We start from the raw sequence: 9,173 nt of genomic DNA, 5'->3' as shown, positions 1-9,173 counted from the left end.
CAGTCAGTTTTCCCTCCAAGGCCTCCTAGCGTAATATGTATTATCCATTCAGCGCTACTGCATGTACTTTTCTTTAATAAGCTTCACACATGGCAACATGAAAGACGCATTCTGGTTCAAAACTATCTATTGAAATCAGGTTGACTCTGCATGAGTGATCCCAGGAAACTTTTTTTTCGGTGAGAAGTATTCGGTGAGACACATTGTTTATTTATTCAATTGTTTTGACCGAGATAAACACTTCCCGATGATCGGTAAAGTAACACGCAGTTGTCTCAATGTTGCCTACACAGTATTTAGACTGGTTGCTTTCTCTCAGATACGCAAGGTAAATCCTTGCGGTCCAGGATCCAGAGCACCAAGGTTCGAACCCGACCGCGGCGGCTGCGTTTCGATGGAGTTGAAACGCTAAGCTGCCCGTGCGCTGTGCGATGTCAGTGCACGTTAAAGATCCCCAGGTGGTCGAATTTATTCCGGAGCCCTCCACTACGGCACCTCTTTCTTCCTTTCTTCTCTCAGTCCCTCCTTTATCATGCCGGTGCACTTTGACGCGTTCAGCGGAACGGTAGGTATGATCCATGCGACGCCTGCCGTGGAAACCGACACCGCGGACAGCGGCCGTAAGGTTAAATTGGTTTTTGGCGAAAGGAAATGACGCAGTATCTGCCTCACATATTGGCGGACACCTGAACCGCGCCATAAGGGAAGGGATAAAGGAGAGACTACGGAAGAAAGAGGTGACGAAGCGCGCGGCGCACCCACTCCTCCTCCCCGGTTGCCATGGTAACGGCGCATGCGCACAACTGGCCTCTTGCGTGTACCGCGAAATGCTCGACTGGCTACTGATCCGGAGTTCCCGGGTTAGAACCCGACCGCGGCGGCTGCGTTTTTATGGATGCATAACGCTAAAGTGCCCGTGTGCTGTGCGATGTGAGTGCACGTTAAAGATACCCAGGTGGTCGAAATTATCCTGGAGCCCTCCACTACGGCACCTCCTTCTTCCTTTCTACTTTTACTCCCTTATTTATCCCTTCCCTTACGGCGCGGTTCAGGTGTCCAACGATATATGAGACAGATACTGCGCCACTTCCTCTCCCCAAAAACCAATCATTATTTTTACTATTAGCCTAGTGTAGCTCCCACTACAAAATGCCTGTGAGTGTGAAGGCTACAAGACGTACTAAAAACTAGTTTAAGCAGGCTAGTTCTAACGCCACAAACACAAAGAATACTAACATAAGCTCTCGTATAACTCAGCAAAGTCATTACATCCTCCCTTATCCTCTTAAAAACAGTGCATTGCTGACATTTCTTCAAGGCATAATTAAGAAAAGTGCTATCTTTTCCAGCGCGGTGAATTTCACACCACAGAATTCGCATTTGCACAGTAGCAAACGCGAATATTGCATAGTAGCAATATTGCTACTATGCAGTGTACCACACTAGCCGTTGTTTCAGGGTTGAAACCCTTTCTCTGCAGGTCATCAATCCAATGCTGGCGAATCTCCTTGTTGTTTTCTCCTAGCGCGATTCGATGCATTCCGAAATGCCTAGAACACGGGCAGTCTTCGGGATGTAGAGATCGTGGATTGGACAAAAAGATGCGTCCCACACCTTCACGTCTGCATCGCAGCTCGTAAACCCGACCATCGAGCACGTTTTCGCTCTGTTTTTCCACATTTCCGTAGCAAAGAAATGCGGATGCAGCGACGAGGTCAGCGAATGGAAAGCTATCAGCGGTAGCCGTCTGATGCCTACAGCAGGCCGCTCAAGTCGCGAAGACGGGGACGCCGTGAGTGTCAGCTGAGTGAACTTCACCCTGTAAGCGGTGTATAGTAAGCAAAGAAAATGAAATGTCACAGCTTGTATTCAACCGAGGCACTGCTCCCTGTCGTCATTGTCTGTTCATTTATTGCGAGTGATACACCGTCCGAGAGTGAACTATAGGGCTCGTGGCATTCGCATCCTTGCAATATTGTTCTCAGCTCCATGGGCGTACAGTGCACGACTAAGGCAGTGTTTAGAGGCGGTTTCGGGAACTGCATTGGCCAGCGCTCAAGACACTTTGACTGGGCTAAACAAATGATCCTGCAGGTGCTGCACGCTTGAATAAATATGTTTTATTTTTTGTACGATATCTTATATTTGCTGGAGTGTCACCCGCGGATCGCTACATAAAAGAGCCGTTGAATGACCACGTATTGTATTGAGTGGTGCAAAGAAAAAAAAAAGAACTTTGTATGTCTTGCACGTAGCTTGTATGCTAATGAAGTTCACGCTGTCCAGAATTTTGATTTGAAGATCGAATGTTTATACACAGCGTGAAGGCCTAGCCGTTGCCGTTACAATCCATTTTGGTTCAAAAATACGTTAGTGTATTATTAACGTTTGTGTGTTAACATCGGGGTTTAACACACCTCGCTTAAATCGTTGCGTTCCAGTGCCAGCCAAGAGAATGAGAAAGTGAGCTATATAAACAATTAAATATCAACAAGGCTTATTCTGTAATATTCCAGCTGTTTCTGGGAAGACTCAAATATTTTGAAAAATAGGCTTTTGGGGGAAAAAAAATATGGCTTTTCCAGAATAGTATTGCCAGTGTTGGCGGACACCAGAAAGCCGGTGAATTGTCTTAAGCAGTACGCTTGTTAACTAGTATTTAACAATTAACTTTATAACTATTACAGTTAGCCGCCTAGTTGCAATTAGAAATTTGTAGCCGGTCTTCAGTAATAGCCATACCAATCTTTCGAATTTCGAAAGCGCGATTATCCTCGGCGCTGTGGCTTAACAAGATCTGGCAATATCGTGCGGAATACATGCTATTTCGAAAAAATTGGAGGACGCTTAAGCTTCCCCTTTAAGTTCGTTACGCGACCGCGTGTTGCAGCAGTGCACTTTCAGTCAGTTGGCGCTTTCAATCGCAATTAATTTTATTTTGCCTTAGCGCACAACAGCAAGAGGGGACGCTCTTTGACAGCTCGCGATTATATGTATCGTTTTGTTATTACTGTCGAGATGGATTGATAAATAAGGCTAATGAAAAGCTATACGCAAGTTAAGTAAGTCATTGTTACCTGTGTGCAGTTGAGTCACTTTACGCGACTACACAGATGAATTTAGGGAGAGCTTAAGAACCGGAGCAAGCCTCTGAAAGGTTGTTGAGAAAGAAAGCCGGAACTGCGAACAGTTTTAAGAAGCCGGCTGTGGCAAAGGTGGGCGGTTGATGACACTGTGTCCATGTCTCCATGTGCCCTAAGCCTTTGGCCTAAAGACTTTTGACCAAGACTGTACATACGAGGTGTTTCAAGGAAGACTTTCAAACATTAAAAAAAACGTTTTTTGAGGTAAAACTATGGCTTTTGCGGCATATAGTATTACCGGTGCTGGGGGATACCAGAAAAAAGCGTTGAATCGTTTTAAGCAGTAAGCTGGTTAACTAATTTTTATTAATTAACTTCTTAACTAGTACAGTTAGGCGCCTAGTTGCACTTAGAGCTTTGTAGCAGGTCGTTAATAATAGCCACATCAGTTTTTAGAATTTCGAAAACGCAATTACCTTTGGCGCAGTGGCTTGACAAAACAGCATTTTTTGACTAGTTACATGCACTGGAAAGGCTGCTTTGCCTGCATGCTTTTAAGGCGACCGCGTCAAGGGCCCCGTGACGCAGAAAAGCCGGTGTCGTCGGCGGCGTTGGCCTTGAGCGAAAAATCCCAGAAGCATTAATAAATAAAACCGAGTAGTAAACTGGTCGAGTTGGGGAATGTTTGAGAGTAATAAACCTCTCTTTTTGTGTGTCCATGGATGACAGTCCGTGCTATAGTGCCTGCGCGAATAGCGCATACGTTTCAAAGGGGAAACTGTATTATAACAGAAGAATTCAGGGCGGCAGGCCCCTGGGTCCCCGCACGACCCAGATAGCGCTTAAGTATTTGCTACCTGGTTCAGTCCGCCATGCTTGGATGCGTTTGGTACCTTTGTCACATTGTAAAAACCGCCCCTTCGTGACATAACGCGTGTCCTGACAAGAGATTTTTCTCTTTTGGCTCGTGCTGTTGATGGACAACCATGGAGGAGGGGCGGTTTTGCCTTCCCAAATTTGTCCTTCGCTTCCTCATTGTTAGCTTTCAAGGGCATTTTAACGCGAAAGCGTTAAGGGCCTCGATTTGCAGAAAAGTCGGTCTCGTCGGCATCGGCCGTGAGCGAAAAAAAAAAAATTGGCTGTGGTTTAGCTCTGGTTTACCCTAGTTGAATTGCGAAAGCTTCGTTTCCTCGGCACGTCGTCTAAGCAGAGTCTCATTCCGACACTCTCTAGAACTCAAACCGGTCTCCCGCAGTTGAAGAGTCACTTCGGGACGTGGTACGACTTCATCTAGCCGCATCTCCGTTGCGACGCTTCTCGAGTCGTGCGGCGCGTTCTTCTAGCGTCTCTTCAGCGCGTTGTCTCGTCTTCGCTTCGTTTGTCGTTGTTGTGTCTCTTTCGCGCTCTCCATAACGACTACAATACTGTTGCTGTTGCTGCTGACAGGAAAAAACTGAAAGAGCACGGGCCTGCCTCAAGCCGAGCCACACTCACTGCCGCGTGCTGAAAGTAGGAGGGATAAAGGATAGGGGAGCAAAGAGTGAAAGAAAAGACGGGCCGCGCTAATATGTCCAGGGCCGATCCCGGTGGCAGTGCGATACCGGGCCGACCCCCCGTGCCAGAGTTCTTCGAGCCAAGCACAAGGCCATATTCCAAAAATAAGTTTAATATCTTTGGTCCAAGGACCCGCTGCAGATATTAAATCTGATATATATATATATATATATATATATATATATATATATATATATATATATATATATATATATATATATATATATATATATATATATATATATATATATATATATATATAAAGGTTAGCTTACACGCAAAACGTAAATAGCCACGAAAGCAGCAGATTGGACAGCCGTCGCCGTAGCTCAGTTGGTAAGAGCACCAGACGCGATATTCGGAGGTCGTGGGTTCGGATCCCACCGGCGGCATGGTTGTTTTTCTGCTGCTTTATAAGTAATTTTCTTTTAAAAAACTAATTGATTGGCACTAGATATTTAAAAAATAGAAACATTCCCCAATGCACCTTGGTTTCGGCGACTTGTCTTCCTTAATATGTTTGTCAAACGAGCCCCTCACTTCATTTGCCTTGTCTATATATATATATATATATATATATATATATATATATATATATATATATATATATATATATATATATATATATATCCCGCTAGGCGACACCTCCACTCCCTCTACCCCAGCGGAGTACATCTAGTCGAGGGAGCAGGGAGGCAGCGACGGCAGCGACGGCGACGGCGGCGCCCTCTGTTGGAGCGTGGCTGTGGCGTTCCTAAGCAACGGCGGCTCAGGGTCGTTCGTCGGCCACGACATACGCCACACGGCTGAAGTGCGCGACGAGCCGAAGTGGGTCGCTGGCTGCAGTAGTAAAGCTTTCGTTTTAAAATCCATCCTCTCCCTCTTTCTCCTCGCAATGTACGCCACTGCCCCAACAGATAGCGCGCGACGGCAGCGCCTCCCGCTCGTCTCGGTCGGGCGCAAGGGGGCCGTGCGGGCACGCAAGAATCACGCGGTGAGCGGCGAACAACGCTGCGCACATATGCAAAGCGCGTTGGCCACGAAGCTTGCGGCTTGCTGCCCGTTCGTTCGGCGCGGAAGCTATACTGGCGTTCGTGGCATCGGGTTTGTCGAGAACGATGTGCCGACGAACTACGACTGCAACTTGAGTCCCGCGCGTTTCGGCAAGGCGCCTGGCAGCGCTTCTACGTGGTTTGCCGCTCCGCGCGTCCGTTTCACCATACGTAGCAGAGCGATTTGTCTAGCGGGCCAGGCGTCGCGCCGAACGGGCGATGGGGTTCCGTGGACTCCCTGGCAGTGCTGCAACACACTGTCGCGCTCCACTCTTAAAGGCTAAGCTTAAGCGTCCTGCAATCTTTTTTGCCCTCTGTCCGGGGAGGGACCCTCACTACAGAGCTCCGACGGCCTTTGTTGTCAGGTGGGGAGCCTAAGAAAGCGGCAGGCTTTTGTGTGAAGTAGTTTCCATGCAACCGCTTCCTCGAGTGCAGTGGGGCCGTGCGGGGGCCCAAGTACTTGCGTGTCCTAGACTCCCCTGTGTCCATTAATGTTTTCACCACCACCTTCTTCGATTCCTCCTCAGGTGTTTGTGTTGCGAGGGGTACGTGTCTCGGTTGAGGCGATGTTGTTGAAGGAATGCGTAGTACTGTACGAACACCGGCTCTGGTGGTCTGGAGCCGTCGTGCGGGACTCGGTTACAATAAGCTCGGGCGATAGTGCGCGCGCTGGTTTTCTTCGGAGGTAGTGGTGACCAGGTGTGGAAATAACAACTTCGCCTGTTTGGTGTGCTCTGCATTTGAGAATATGATGTGCGCGGGCGCATATTCTGCACCTGCCGTAATTGCGGCAGACAGTTTAAGAGCTGGTGATGATGTAGATTTGTTTCTTGCTCCTCAGTGGATAGTATTGCGAGAGAGATGGCTGCCTCTTCTGCCTCCAGGGTGCTGATTGTCCATGTGTACTGGGGTGGGGGGGGGGGGGGGGAGGGGTTAATGCCTGGAGAGTGCGATAAACATTCGTGGCTGCAGATGCCGACCGGGATGCATATTTTTTCGCGACGGTATATGTGCGGGTTGCACACGCTCCAGAGCCAACCCGACTGATTTGGAAGGTTTTGAAGCGAAAAACTTCACTACACCAGCTTTTCGAGCCGCCGGCGGGGCCGCAAGTTTCCCCTTGAATGTAGATAGAAGCCAAACCATGAGAAATGACGCCTATCGCTAATATCTCGGTGGACACCCGAACCGCGCCCGTAAGGGAAGGAGAGTGAAAAAAAATTAGAGGACGCTTAAGCTTCTTTAAAGGGACTATGAAACGAATAAAAAGTAACTTGTAAATGTTTTCAATGCTTAGAAATGATGCTAAGAAGCATTCACACCAAGTATGAGTCTTTAGAACTGAGCCGACAATTTATCATGAACTTTTAAAAACCGTGTTTTTCAAAATTCGCGGGACGATTGGTGTGCTCGTAGTGACCGATTTTAGAACTAAAATCGTGGAATAAAGACGTCACTGTACAATGACGTCGCCAGGCACCACATGCTCTCATTCGCTGGAGCCACGGCAGCCACGACGTCACGGGCACACTTCCGGTAGCCGTGAAAATCGTCTGCTCGTGCCGCCGCGCGACCCTTTCGGGCAAGCGCTAGCCAGGGCATTGCCTTCGCGCATGTGGTTTCAATTTTTGTCTGCCGCCTCCTGTCGGGAGTTCCGGAGCCACTCGCACGGCTCTTCGTGGGCACGCATAGGGCTCGATGCCCATCGCGGCGTAAAAGCGAGCAGTCGCACCTCGAGGTCCGGGTTTATTACTGCTAATTACCACATATGAGAAGCAAAGAAACCTGACGCGCGCCGCAATCCAGGAAGGAGAAGAGACCTGGAGAGATGCCGCCATGCCGCCGACGCTGCTCCTGGGGAGCTAGGAGCGACAACCGTAAGTTGCAAAATAAACGTCAGCGGTGACGTATTCATGGGCGGGGCCCAGTCCCAGAGCTGTTTTCTTTATTTTTTTCTGGTGCTCCTCGTGTACGAGTTGAGAGGGGAGAGGAGGAGCGTAAATTTTAATCGTCTATATCTTCGCTGTTATTGATGCTAGCTTAAAAATTCTTGCACGGGGGTGACGAGTGATGAAATGCCTATCTCTCGTCTGCTTTACGTAATCTAAATTAATTTATTGCATAGTCCCTTTTAAGAGCCGGACGCGACAGCGTGTTGCAGCGTTGCCAATGGATCCACGGAACGCCATAGCCCGTTGGGTGGGCAAGACAATTTAAGGAAAGGAAACATATCTTGGTGGTGGCTGAGTGGGTACGGCGCTCGGCTACTAATCCGATGTTCCCGGGTTCGAACCCGGCCGTGGCGGCTGCGTTTCGATGGAGGCGAAACGCTAAGGCGCCCGTGTGCTGTGCTATGTCAGTGCACGTTAAAGATTCCCTGGTGGTCGAAATTATTCTGGAGCTTTCCACTACGATAGCTCTTTCTTCATTTCTTCTTTCACTCCCTCTATCCCTTCCCTTACGGCGCGGTTCAGGTGTCAGCCGAGATGTGAGGAAGATACAGCGCCATTTCCTTTCGATAACAACCAACAACCAATTATAGAATATATGGAGGGAATTAACAACGAGAGCAGGAGCTGCGTTAGGATCCCCCTTTCCCAAAAAGCATGCACCCAGAACTAGACATGAAATAAGACAAAAGAGATCCGAAGCGCTGGAACGCATATACGACCCATGACTGCGATTGAATGGTGCAGGTGCGGCCCTTTGTCCAATTCCTCAATGGCCTGGGCCGTCTTGCTAGCCCCGTCGATCGCTATGTCATGGTAGCGAACGCAGTGCAGCTTGTCAAAACAGCGCGCCAGCTCAACGCCACTCAGCGAAATGCGGCAGCCGAAATATTAGCAAAAGCAGTGGTTGCCAGAGCTAGCGCGCGCACCTTCGCGGGCCGCCGCTAATTCCCGCGAGGGGAGAGGCACTTGAATTTCCTTGGTTGTCCAGACCGCGGGCCGACAGCACGCCTCTAAATTTGGTGACGCACGAACACGTGATGCGCGGGCCGCGGGCGAATGGCCCGTCGTGTGAATCGGCCTTATGTGCTCCCTGGGTCGTGCTGGGACCCAGGGGCCTGCGGCCCTGAATTCTTCTGTTTATTATATAATAAAGATTCCCTTTCGTGGCATATGGGCGATTCGCGCACGCACCGTAGCACGGACTGTCATCGATGGACTGACAAAATGAGAGGTTCATTACTCTCAAGCATATACGCGTAATGACATCCACTCTCTACCGTTACCAAAACCGGCTAGTTAAAGCTGTTCGCAGTTCAGGCCGTCCTTCTGAGCAACCTTTCAGGTGCCGGCTCCGGTTCTTAAGCTGTCTGTCCCTAAATTCATCTGTGTAGTCGCGTAAAATGACTCAACTACACGCAGGTAACATGGACTTACTTAAATTGAGTAATAGCTTTTAATTGATGTTATTTATCAATCCATCTCGATAGTAACACCAAAACGACACATATAACCGCGAGCTGTCAAAGAGCGTC

General features: G+C 48.7%; 1 pseudogene; it reads right to left on the bottom strand.

Moving 5' to 3' along the window:
* Positions 1-4,650: 4,650 nt before the first annotated feature.
* On the bottom strand, positions 4,651-4,818 carry LOC144116807 (U2 spliceosomal RNA; annotated as a pseudogene).
* Between the last annotated feature and the right edge of the window lie 4,355 nt (positions 4,819-9,173).

Source organism: Amblyomma americanum, chromosome 1, assembly GCF_052857255.1.
Source record: "Amblyomma americanum isolate KBUSLIRL-KWMA chromosome 1, ASM5285725v1, whole genome shotgun sequence".
NCBI classification, from domain to species: Eukaryota; Metazoa; Arthropoda; class Arachnida; order Ixodida; family Ixodidae; genus Amblyomma; species Amblyomma americanum.
The sequence above is the reverse complement of the archived record's forward strand: the minus strand, read 5'-3'. Positions and strand labels throughout refer to the sequence as shown.